At 48.0% G+C, this 12,500-nt stretch overlaps 1 protein-coding gene across 13 annotated transcripts in view; it reads left to right on the forward strand.

Annotated features, from left to right (window-relative positions):
• LOC129813630 (muscleblind-like protein 1) overlaps positions 1-12,500 on the forward strand; it is a 108,623-nt gene that overhangs the window by 10,874 nt on the left and 85,249 nt on the right. For 2 of the 13 annotated variants that reach the window (XM_055865987.1, XM_055865990.1), the window contains exon 1: positions 4,988-5,530. The exons of 2 other annotated variants lie outside the window; for them this stretch is intronic. The gene's annotated coding sequence lies outside the window, so the exon portion shown is untranslated. Of the gene's footprint in view, positions 1-4,954; positions 5,531-6,618; positions 6,928-12,500 lie in introns of those variants that run through there. 9 more of the 13 variants (XM_055865996.1, XM_055865988.1, XM_055865991.1 and 6 more) reach the window with 9 other exon arrangements.

Raw genomic sequence — 12,500 nt, forward strand, 5'->3', positions numbered from 1 at the left:
TGTGATGGAACACTGTGGTATTTCACCCAGTAGATATGGGAGTTTATCAAAATTGGGTTTGTTTTCGAAGTCTTTGTGGATCTGTGTAATCTGAGGGAAATATGTGTCTCTAATATTGTCATACATTGGGCAGGAGGTTAGGAAGTGCAGCTCAGTTTCCACCTCATTTTGTGGGCAGTGAGCACATAGCCTGTCTTCTCTTGAGAGCCAGGTCTGTCTATGGCGGCCTTTCTCAATAGCAAGGCTATGCTCACTGAGTCTGTACATAGTCAAAGCTTTCCTTAAGTTTGGGTCAGTCACAGTGGTCAGGTATTCTGCCACCGTGTACTCTCTGTTTAGGACCAAATAGCATTCTAGTTTGCTCTGTTTTGTGAATTATTATCTAATTATCTTTTTGTTTTCTCATGATTTGGTTGGGTCTAATTGTGTTGCTGTCCTGGGGCTCTGTGGGGTGTGTTTGTGTTTGTGAACAGAGTCCCAGGACCAGCTTGCTTAGGGGACTCTTCTCCAGTTTCATCTCTCTGTAGGTGATGGCTTTGTTTGGGAATCACTTCCTTTTAGGTGGTTGTAGAATTTAACGGCTCTTTTCTGGATTTTGATGATTATCGGCCTAATTCTGCTCTGCATGCATTATTTGGTGTTCTACGTTTTATGTTTGTCCCATTTTGTGAATTCTTGGTTGGTGAGCGGACCCCAGACCTCACAACCATAAAGGGTAATGGCTTTTAAATTCAGCATAAAAAGAAACGTCTCTTTTTCAGGACCCCGTCTTTCAAAGATAATTCGTAAAAATTCAAATAACTTCACAGATCTTCATTGTAAAGGGTTTTAACACTGTTTCCCATGCTTGTTCAATGAACCATAAACAATTAATGAACATGCACCTGTGGAACGGTCATTAAGACACTAACAACAGCGTACAGACGGTAGGCAATTAAGGTCACAGTTATGAAAACTTAGGACACTAAACAGGCCTTTCTACTGACTCTGAAAACCACCAAAGGAAAGATGCCCAGGGTCCCTGCTCATCTGCGTGAATGTGCCTTAGGCATGCTGCAAGGAGGCATGAGGACTGCAGATGTGGCCAGGGCAATAAATTGTAATGGCCATACTGTGAGATGCCTAAGACAGCGCTACAGAGAGGCAGGACAGACAGCTGATCGTCCGTGCAGTAGCAGACCACGTGTAACAACACCTGCACAGGATCAGTATATCCGAACATCACAGGTACAGGATGGCAACAACAACTGCCCGAATTACACCAGGAACGCACAATCCCTCCATCAGTGCTCAGACTGTCCGCAATAGGCTGAGAGGGGCTTGACTGGGGGCTTGTAGGCCTGTTGTAAGGCAGGTCCTCACCAGACATCACCAGCATCACCGACATCTCTCTCTCTCTCTCTCTCTCTCTCTCTCTCTCTCTCTCTCTCTCTCTCTCTCTCTCTCTCTCTCTCTCTCTCTCTCTCTCTCTCTTTCTCTCTCTTTCTCTCTCTTTCACTCTCTCTCTCTCTCTCTCTCTCTCTCTCTCTTTCTCTCTCATATTGTGTCCTTGTGTTGTGGCCCTTCTAATCGGTATACTGTATCTGTCTACTATGACGTGTTGGTTTCTTTGGTTGGTAAAATATTGTATTTGTGTCTGTGAGCTGTGATAGGTTCTGGAGACCCGTACCCTGGCATTCTATGTTTCCGTGGTGATGTGGAGATACCTCAGAATCAGCCGGTGGTAAATCAACAACAAATAACAAGATAATAATAATGATGATAATAATAATAATAAATAATAATGCTCTCTGCAAATCATAGGAAGATAGTTAGAACTGTCACAAGAATGGAAATAGTCACTAAATAGACACATCTGTCCAATGAAAATAGACACAAACATGTCAATACACAAATAAGTACTAGATAGACAAACACACGCAAATGAATAACTACAGACCTTTACGCAACCCCTCTCCAAATATGCACAAGTAAATAAATAAGTACTTTTTTGTCTCTGCTTGTAATCCTGTAAGAGGGCTCATGATATCAGGATGGCTATCTTCCCATGGCTCCAGGGTATTGCAGTTTTGGGTCCAAATCCTGCTCCGAGAGGACACTACCTCCTGCTTTCCCCGGGAGGAGGATAAGTAGGGATGGAGTGGCCTAAGTCAACACTGGCACAGCTGTGCAGGCCAGACAGGCCAGGTGATGCCTTTGTCTGGCCCAGTGAAGGCAGTCTTTATGTGGGGCTGCTGGACCTCGTCTGGCCCAGAAAAGAATATCTGCTTCCCAATGCATTTCCAGAACCAGGCTTTTTTTCTGGATAAAAAAATAGGCTTGTGTGGGGGGGGGGGGGGGCGTGTTAAAGGGCGAGGTCAGCCCACGGTGCGGTTGAATTTGGTCAAGGCCCAGGGAAAGAACATTTGAGGCCCCCATCTTGGCGGTGGAGAGATTTTTTTTTGTATTTTTAAGACAATTTCCTGCAACTTTACAGATTTCTCCATGGACCTGAGAGAAATGTTTAAAAAAATTCTAAGTTCCTGCAATTCTACGCATTTTGCCATGGCTAATGCTGTGTTATTATGCTCAAACATTATAACATAATCAATACTCCTATTTTAGTGATTGTTTGATCTCAAATATTTATTAGAAAAAAATATATAGGTCCATCATCTTTTATACATACTGTCTGGTGTTAGTCGCTTAAGTTTACATTGAAAGTTTTTTTTCCACTCCAAAAATGTATAAACATAAATAAATTAAATTCATATATTTCCATTTTGATATTTGTTACACTTTTTGGACTTAGACTTTTCTATGCAGAAAAAAACCCTGGGAACGTTTGACAAAGATTCTCAGGGATTTTTCCATGTTAAATTGGCTGGGGCTGGGGGATGGAGTGGTAGGCTGGGGCTTAAACTGAGGTTCTGGGCCAGTGGGCTGGGGCGCTGGGGCTATGCTGGGCTGGGGTGGTAGGTGGGGTATGGGGCTGACTCCAAGGCCGGGTGGCTGAGGCTGGGGCTGAGGCTGAGGCTGGGGCTGGGGTTCAGGCTGGGGTTGAGGCTGAGGCTGGGGCTGAGGCTGGGGCTGAGGCTGGGGCTGGGGCTGAGGCTGGGGTTCAGGCTGGGGCTGGGGCTGGGGCTGAGGCTGGGGCTGAGGCTGGGGTTCAGGCTGGGGTTGAGGCTGGGGTTGAGGCTGGGGTTGAGGCTGGGGCTGAGGCTGGGGCTGGGGTTGAGGCTGGGGCTGGGGCTGAGGCTGGGGCTGAGGCTGAGGCTGGGGTTGAGGCTGGGGCTGGGGTTGAGGCTGGGGTTGAGGCTGGGGCTGAGGCTGGGGTTCAGGCTGGGGTTCAGGCTGGGGTTGAGGCTGGGACTGAGGCTGGGGCTGAGACTGGGGCTGAGACTGGGGCTGGGGGTATAGCTGGGTCTGGAGGTAGACTGATTGGCGAAGGTGTGTGTTCATTGCGTGCCATATTATTGAGACACTGAAGGAGCACGGCTCAGGAAAGAAGCCCGGTGTAATCTGTCAGAAGCTCTCCAGAATCTTCTCCTGAATTCCTTCCCTTCGCTCCCTTAATCTTTTGATTCTTTCCAACTTCTTTCCACTGTTTCACCCCCTCTTCTTTCCCCTCTTGCTCTTCCTCCTATCTTTTTTTATCTCTCCCCTTCTATGTCTCCCCCTCTACTATGTCTCCCCCTCTTTTAGCTCTCCCCCTCTACTATGTCTCCCCATCTACTATGTCTCCCCCTCTACTATGTCTCCCCCTCTTCTATCTCTCCCCCTCTACTATCTCTCCCCCTCTACTATGTCTCCCCCTCTTATATCTCTCCCCCTCTACTATGTCTCCCCATCTACTATGTCTCCCCCTCTACTATCTCTCCCCCTCTACTATGTCTCCCCCTCTTCTATCTCTCCCCCTCTACTATGTCTCCCCCTCTTCTATCTCTCCCCCTCTACTATGTCTCCCCATCTTCAATCTCTCCCCCTCTACTATGTCTCCCCCTCTTCTATGTCTCCCCCTCTTCTATCTCTCCCCCTCTACTATGTCTCCCCCTCTTCTATCTCTCCCCCTCTACTATCTCTCCCCCTCTACTATCTCTTCCCCTCTTCTATGTCTCCCCACTTCTATCTCTCCCCCTCTACTATGTCTCCCCCTCTTCTATCTCTCCCCCTCTACTATCTCTCCCCCTCTACTATCTCTTCCCCTCTTCTATGTCTCCCCACTTCTATCTCTCCCCCTCTACTATGTCTACCCCACTTCTATCGCTCCCCATCTTCTATCTCTCCTCCTCTTCCCTCCTCTCTCTCTTTCTTCCCTCCTCTCTCTTCCCTCCTCTCTCTTCCTTCCTCTCTCTCTCTTCCTTCCTCTCTCTCTTCCCTCCTCTCTCTTCCCTCCTCTCTCTTCCCTCCTCTCTCTCTCTCTCTCTCTCTCTCTCTCTCTCTCTCTCTCTCTCTCTCTCTCTCTCTCTCTCTCTCTCTCACTCTCTCTCTCTTCCATCCTCTCTCTCTGTCACTTCCCTCCTCTCTCTGTCACTTCCCTCCTCTCTATGTCACTTCCCTCCTCTCTATGTCACTTCCCTCCTCTCTGTGTCTCTTCCCTCCTCTCTATGTCACTTCCCTCCTCTCTATGTCACTTCCCTCCTCTCTATGTCACTTCCCTCCTATCTATGTCACTTCCCTCCTCTCTATGTCACTTCCCTCCTCTCTATGTCACTTCCCTCCTCTCTCTGTCACTTCCCTCCTCTCTATGTCTCTTCCCTCCTCTCTATGTCACTTCCCTCCTCTCTATGTCACTTCCCTCCTCTCTCTGTCACTTCCCTCCTCTCTCTGTCACTTCCCTCCTCTCTATGTCACTTCCCTCCTCTCTATGTCACTTCCCTCCTCTCTCTCTTCCCTCCTCTCTCTCTCTCTTCCCTCCTTTCTCTGTCTCTCTCTTCCTTGAAAATGACTGTGTTGCTGTAACAGAGCACTTCCTGGTGTTGGTCTAGTAGGCGGAGCGAGCAGACCGAGAGAGAGAGAGGTGGAGAGAGAGAGAGAAGCAGCCAGGAAGCTGCAGCAGAGAGTCTGCAGGATTGGTGTTGCCCAGCGCAGTCAGTGGTGCCTCCCCCTATTCTTCCTCTCCACTCCTCCTCTCCTCCTCTCCTCCTACTCTTCAGCTGCTGCTACAGTGCAGCCAGCCGTCCAGCGAGTGCAGCTCTCCACAGGCTGCAGCAGTCGGGCGTCCAGAGACACATCACAGCCACCAACAGCAGTAGGGAAGGGGAGACACTAGCGCACGGAGCCAAGTCAGCAACACACACACACACACACACACAGAGGCAGACACTCCTCCTCTCCCACCACACTATTCCGCGTGGCGCCTTCACTCATTTGCTTGTTCACTTGCTCTCTCGCTCGCTCCGGTCTTCTCCCTCGCTCCTCTCTGCTCTGCCTGAGAATGGTCCAGCCGGTGCCTGGGGCTCTGCTGTCACGGCCTGTCTGAACACACACAGACATACACACTCAATAGACACACGGACGCACGCGCACAAACCCAACAGCAATGTGAGAGGTAAGGGTTTCCGCCTTTATTTCTCTTTCTCCTTCTCTCTCTCTGTGACGAGGCGATTGACTGTCTTTTTGACTGCAGTAAGGGACCCGCCTGTTGTAAAGGAAAGATATGCTGGGGTTTGTTAGCTTTAGGCTCTGTCTGCGTCTACGTGTAGCATCTGTTTGTTATGCCTTACACACACACACACACACACACACACACACACACACACACACACACACACACACACACACACACACACACACACACACACACACACACACACACACACACACACACACACACACACACACACACAGAAAACGCATAGCAGACCAAAAATAGAAGGTCACACAATAGCTTCAATAGCTTCTTCCTGTGGGGAACGCTTGTGTGTGTGTGTGTGTGTGTGTGCGTGTGCGTGTGCGTGTGTGTGTGTGTGTGGTTGCTCCGGGAAGCAGGAAAGTAGATCAATAGGATCCATTCCTTCTGTCTGACTCAACAACTCAACATGTTGGGAACCAACCAGCCAACCAGAGAGAGGCTTCCCTCACACTGGTTGTTTCTACGTTGTTTCCACGTCTCAACATGTTGGGAACCAACCAGCCAACCAGAGAGAGGCTTCCCTCACACTGGTTGTTTCTACGTCTCAACATGTTGGGAACCAACCAGCCAACCAGAGAGAGGCTTCCCACACACTGGTTGTTTCTACGTCTCAATATGTTGGGAACCAACCAGCCAACCAGAGAGAGGCTTCCCACACACTGGTTGTTTCTACGTCTCAACATGTTGGGAACCAACCAGCCAACCAGAGAGAGGCTTGGTTAACGACTAAACTTAAGACCTATTTTCTACTTTCCTTCTTTTCGTTCTGTTTCTTTCTCCTCCCTGCTCTGAACGTCAGCGTATGGGGGTGGCGTGGTTTTTAGCGTGCACTCTCAGCGCGCGCGCTCGTGTGTGTTATGTGTGTGTGTGTGCTGTGTAAGGTGAACTCCCCGCCTGCTGCATGTAAATTATGTGTGACATGTGGAGCTGCTGCTACCTTATATGGCGAGCGCTGTATTTCAGTACAGTAGAACCCTGCCAAACATTCCGGGTCACGGGAGGAGAGGAGCGAGTGTGTGAGAGGGTGCCTGTGGGAGTGTGTGAGAGGGTGTCTGTGGGAGTGTGTGAGAGGGTGTCTGTGGGAGTGTGTGAGAGGGTGTCTGTGGGAGTGTGTGAGAGGGTGTCTGTGGGAGTGTGTGAGAGGGTGTCTGTGGGAGTGTGTGAGACTCTTTGCCTGCGTGTGTCTCACAGAGAAGGAGTAACGGAGAAAGAGAGAACAAGTGAGAAACAAAGAGGGAGGAACGGAGAGAGAGACCCAAGAGAATGGATGGTTTTTACTAGGTTGCGGCGCGACACTGTTGAACCGTAGCTAAGTAAGTGAGAACATACTTTGAACTGCTGAGAGAGATTCAGTTATGTTGTCACGTAATGGTTTTAACATGTGTGTGTTCAAGAGTAAAGTTTGTCCTGTTGTCTGTGTGTCATGATGAGAAGACGTACCGAGGGAGCATTATGACTGGTTGTGGGCTGAAGGGAGACAGTAGCTACTAGCTATCTTCATTAACCCTCCTTCTCTGGGTTTAGACTATACAGTCCTGGCCTCTCTCTCTCTCTTCTCCTCTCTTCTCCTCTCCTCTCTCTTCTCCTCTCTTCTCTCTCTTCTCCTATCCTCTCTCTTCTCGTCTCCTCTCCTCTCTCTTCTCTTCTCCTCTCTTCTCTCTTCTCCTCTCCTCTCCTCTCCTCTCTCTTCTCCTCTCCCCTCCTCTCTCCTCTCCTCTCTCTTCTCCTCTCCTCTCCTCTCTCGTCTCCTCTCCTCTCCTCTCTCTTCTCCTCTCTTCTTCTCCTTTCTCCTCCCTTCTGTTCTTTTCTTCTCTAAGTTTCCTCTTGATTTCCTCTGAGATGCTTTATGAATACTGCTGTCTATTGTCTTCTCCTCTCCTCCTCCCTCCTCTCCTCCTCCCTCCCCTTCTCTCTCCTCCTCTCCTCCTCTCTTCCTGTCCTCCCTTCTCCTCTACTTCCTTCTCCTCCTCTCCTCTCTTCTCCTCTCCCCTCCTCCTCTCCTCCCTTCTCCTCTACCCCTCTCCTCCCTCCTCCTCTCCTCCCTTCTCCTCTACCCCTCTCCTCCCTTCTCCTCTCCTCCTCTCCTCTCGGTTTTCCCATTGTTTCCTGGTGTCTGTGGTTGAAGCACTGATGAGGAATGTAGATGTTGTGAGTTACATTGTTTTCAGTGGTCCAGGCAGAGGCAGGCAGATAGAGATACACTGCTGATTGCGTAGTGCAGTGTTTCCCAAACTAGATGGAGCTTTGCCCTGTAGAATGGAGCTTTCCTCTGTAGAATGGAGCTTTCCTCTGTGGAATGGAGCTTTGCCCTGTAGAATGGAGCTTTCCTCTGTGGAATGTAGCTTTGCCCTGTAGAATGGAGCTTTCCTCTGTGGAATGTAGCTTTCACCTGTGGAATGGAGCTTTCCTCTGTGGAATGGAGCTTTCCCCTGTAGAATGTAGCGTTGCCCTGTAGAATGGAGCTTTCCTCTGTAGAATGGAGCTTTCCTCTGTGGAATGGAGCTTTCCCCTGTAGAATGGAGCTTTCCTCTGTGGAATGGAGCTTTCCCCTGTGGAATGGAGCTTTCCTCTGTATAATGGAGCTTTCCCCTGTGGAATGGCACTTTCCCCTGTGGAATGGAGCTTTCCCCTGTAGAATGGAGCTTTCCCCTGTAGAATGGAGCTTTCCCCTGTAGAATGGGCCTTTCCCCTGTGGAATGGAGCTTTCCCCTGTAGAATGGAGCTTTCCCCTGTAGAATGGGCCTTTCCCCTGTAGAATGGAGCTTTCACCTGTAGAATGGAGCTTTCCCCTGTGGAATGGAGCTTTCCCCTGTGGAATGGAGCTTTCCTCTGTATAATGGAGCTTTCCCCTGTGGAATGGAGCTTTCCCCTGTGGAATGGAGCTTTCCCCTGTAGAATGAAGCTTTCCCCTGTAGAATGGAGTTTTCCCCTTTAGAATGGGCCTTTTCCCCTGTGGAATGGAGCTTTCCCCTGTAGAATGGAGCTTTCCCCTGTAGAATGGGCCTTTCCCCTGTAGAATGGAGCTTTCACTTGTAGAATGAAGCTTTCCCCTGTAGAATGGAGCTTTACCCTGTAGAATCTAGCTTTGCCCTGTAGAATGTAGCTTTCCCCTGTAGAATGGAGCTTTCACCTGTAGAATGGAGCTTTCCCCTGTAGAATGGGCCTTTCCCCTGTAGAATGGAGCTTTCACCTGTAGAATGGAGCTTTCCCCTGTAGAATGGAGCTTTCGCCTGTAGAATGTAGCTTTGCCCTGTAGAATGGAGCTTTCCCCTGTAGAATGGAGCTTTCCCCTGTGGAATGGAGCTTTCCTCTGTAGAATGGAGCTTTCTTCTGTATAATGGAGCTTTCCTCTGTGGAATGGAGCTTTCCCCTGTAGAATGGGCCTTTCCCCTGTAGAATGTAGTGTTGCCCTGTAGAATGGAGCTTTCCTCTGTAGAATGGAGCTTTCCTCTGTAGAATGGAGCTTTCCTCTGTGGAATGGAGCTTTCCCCTGTAGAATGGGCCTTTCCCCTGTAGAATGTAGCGTTGCCCTGTAGAATGGAGCTTTCCTCTGTAGAATGGAGCTTTCCTCTGTAGAATGGAGCTTTCCTCTGTAGAATGGAGCTTTCCTCTGTAGAATGACTTGATCTTGCTGATATCGAACATCTCTTTGACAAGGGAGACTCCTCCCAAGACAGCAGCAAAATAAATTGCAAACACATATTTATTTTTTAACTGTATTGTGTTCTTCAGTCCCTCGTGGAATAAATTGCTGACATACTCCGTGTGTGTGTGTGTTATGTGTGTGTGTTTCCCAGTATCTCTCTATGATCTGTGCTCTGCCCTGAGGACAGGATTAGGTGCCTGAGAGGTTCCCACTGACAGGTTAAGCCTTTAATATAGTGGCGGTTTTGTGTTTACAGGCATGTTATTACCGTGTTTACGACTGTGTTTGAACCGTGTGACACCTCATATTACACCCATATCACACTCTATACCATGCTGTCATGGCACCGGGGTAGCGGGCAATTCCACCACTGCTATACGGTCCAACCGTGAATGCTTGATAGGTTGACCGTAACTGAACCAGACTACTGGCAGCTTACCTGGTTATCTGATTTCATTGTTTCAGTAGATTTGAAGTATTATGCCTGGAATTAATTAAAAACATACTGAAAAAGAAATGATAGTGAAGGGTTGAGCTGTGACCTGACCTAAAGACAACTGTAAGTAAGTTCTGCAAGTAAGAAGCCTTGGCTTGTGCAAGCTGGAAAAGGAGCAGGAGTCTATATCCTGTTTATGTAGCGTGAGGCAGCTTGATGTACAAGTACACCCCCTGGACAGGACGCCAGTCTATCGCAGGGCCATACCCACAATCTGTCTCCTTAAAGGGATACTTTGGGATTTTGGTAATGTGGGCTTTCATCTACTTCCCCAGAGTTAGTTGAACACATGGAAACCATTTGTATGTCTCTGCGTGCGGTTTGAAGGAAGCTGCTAACTAGTGCTAGCGCAATTGCTAACTAGCGTTAGCGCAATGACTGGAAGTCTATGGGTATATCACAGACTTCCAGTCATTGCGCTAATGCTAGTTAGCATTGGCTCACAAAACAACCTCTAACTTCCTTCGTACTGGACAAAGTGACATACAAATGGTATCCACAAGTTCATATGACTGTGGGGAAGTAGATAAAGGGCCTCATTGCCAAAATCCTGAAGTATCCCTTTAGTGCCAAACAGAGATGCACTGGGTCCCATTTTTACAGTCTTTGGTATGACTAGGATGGGAATTGAACTCCCAACTTTTCTAATCTCACAGCAGACGCTCAAGCAACAAGGCCACTGAGTTGGTCAAAGAAATACCAGACAGGGTTCAGCTGTGTCCTGACCTAAAGACAACCGTGTGACTTTGTTACTGCAAGGCTTTAATGCAAAGCTACTAATAGAATCATGAATGTAAGAACCATCCTTGTATATCGGTAAAAATCTGTGGAAGAGACTCATTCTTACACTGACAATGCACAGTGGAGCCTGAAATGATTGACACCCTTGAGAAAGATGAGCAAAGATGACTGTATAAAATAAAGAATACACATTCTGAGCTATATTGTATGCATAACATTTTTTGGGGAAATTATATTATTTTACTAATACAATTGCTCAGAGAAAGATATATTTTTGAACAAGTAATACTTTTTTCTTCTCCAAGAAAGTAGGGGTCAAAATGATTGACACCCCTGTTTTCAATGCCTTTCTATACCTCACCTTCAAATCAAAACCAACTTTATTAGTCACATGCGCCGTATACAACAGGTGTACACCTTACAGTGAAATGCTTACTTACGAGCCCCTAACTAACAATGCAGTTTAAAAAAAATACAGATAACAATATGAGATAAAAGTAACAAGTAATTAAAGAGCAGCAGTAAAAATAACAATATATACAGGGGGGTACCAGTACAGACTCAATGTGCGGGGGGCACCGGTTAGTTTAGGTAATATGTACATGTAGGTAGAGTTATTAAAGTGACTATGCATAGATATTAAACAGAGAGTAGCAGAGGTGTAAAAGAGTGGTGGGGGGGCCTTCCTCTAACACCGCCTGGAATAGAGGTCCTGGATGGCAGGAAGCTTGGCCCCTGTGATGTACTGGGCCGAGCAGTTGCCATACCCGGCAGTGATGCAACCAGTCAGGATGCTCTCGATGGTGCGGCTGTAGAACCTTTTGAGGATCTGAGGACCCATGCCAAATCTTTTCTGCCTCCTGAGGGGGAATAGGTTTTGTCATGCCCTCTTCATGACTGTCTTGGTGTGCTTGGACCATGTTAGTTTGTTGGTGATGTGGACACCAAGGAACTTGAAACTCTCTACCTGCTCCACAACAGCCCCGTCGATGAGAATGGGGGTGTGCTCGGTCCTCTTTTTCCTGTAGTCCACAATCATCTCATTTGTCTTGATCCCGTTGAGGGAGAGGTTGTTGTCCTGGCATCACACGGCCAGGTCTCTGACCTCCTCCCTATAGGCTGTCCCATTGTTGTCGTTGATCAGGCCTACCGCAGGTAGCCTAAGGGCGGCAGGTAGCCCAAGGGCGGCAGGTAGCCCAGGGGTGGCAGGTAGCCTAGTGGTTAGAGCGTTGGGCCTGTAACCGAAAGGTTGCAAGATAGAATCCCCGAGCTGACAAGGTAAAAATCTGTCTTTCTGCCCCTGAACAAGGCAGTTAACCCTACTGTTCCTAGGCCGTCATTGTAAATAAGAATTTGTTCTTAACTGACTTGCCTAGTTAAATAAAGGTTAAATAGAAAATAAAAAATAAAACCACTGTTGTGTCATCGGCAAACTTAGTGATGGTGTTGGAGTTGTGCCTGGCCATGCAGTCATGAGTGAACAGGGAGTACACCTTGTGAGGATAACGGCACTGATACTTTTTCTAAAATGTTTTCTGAGATGGGAGAACACATTGGGAGGGATGTTAGACCATTCCTCCATACAGAATCTTTCCAGATCCTTCGTCTGGTCTTATGGACTGCCCCCTTCAGTTAAAACCACAGGTTTTCCAATGGGGTTCAAGTCCAGAGTCTGAGATGGCCATTTCAACATGTTGATTTTGTGGCCAATTAACCATTTCTTTTTGGATTTTGATGTTTGCTTGGGGTCATTGTCTTGCTGGAAAATCCATTTGCGGCCAAGTTTCAGCCTCCTGGCAGAGGCAACCAGGTTTTTGCCTACAATGTCCTGGTACTGGGTGCCGTTGACCTTAACAAGGACTCCAGGACCAGTGGAAGCAAAATAGCCCCATAACATCAAAGCTCCAGCACCATATTTTACAGTAGCTTATTTTCTGCTCATTCATTCTCATATCGACGCCAAACCCACCACTGCTGTGTGTGAGTAAAGAGCTCTATGTGGA

Source organism: Salvelinus fontinalis, chromosome 17 (genome assembly GCF_029448725.1).
Source record: "Salvelinus fontinalis isolate EN_2023a chromosome 17, ASM2944872v1, whole genome shotgun sequence".
Lineage (NCBI taxonomy): Eukaryota > Metazoa > Chordata > Actinopteri > Salmoniformes > Salmonidae > Salvelinus > Salvelinus fontinalis.